Genomic DNA, 373 nt, shown 5'->3' with positions numbered 1-373 from the left:
TCCCTCTCTCTTCTCACACACACACGTACTCACACACATACTCTCTTTCTCTCTCTCTCTCTCACACACACACATGTAAATATTAGTATATACAATATTATGTTTTAGATACATATAGCTATACATAGGCACATATACTTATACATACATATATAGGTGAATTTAAAAATATAAATACACACATACATAATTTTAATTAATTTTGATTAAATTTTAATGTATGGAGATGGGTGGTAAGGTGTGCTCACTTTTTAATATATAGATAGATATATTAGACACACAGACATATACACATACACGCACACAGATATATATTTCTATATATATATGTGTGTGTGTATACATTTACATATATATATGTATACATACACAC

The sequence above is a fragment of the Cibotium barometz genome, chromosome 41 (genome assembly GCF_041138505.1).
Source record: "Cibotium barometz isolate CiBa-2024 chromosome 41, ASM4113850v1, whole genome shotgun sequence".
NCBI lineage: Eukaryota > Viridiplantae > Streptophyta > Polypodiopsida > Cyatheales > Cibotiaceae > Cibotium > Cibotium barometz.
The sequence above is the reverse complement of the archived record's forward strand: the minus strand, read 5'-3'. Positions refer to the sequence as shown.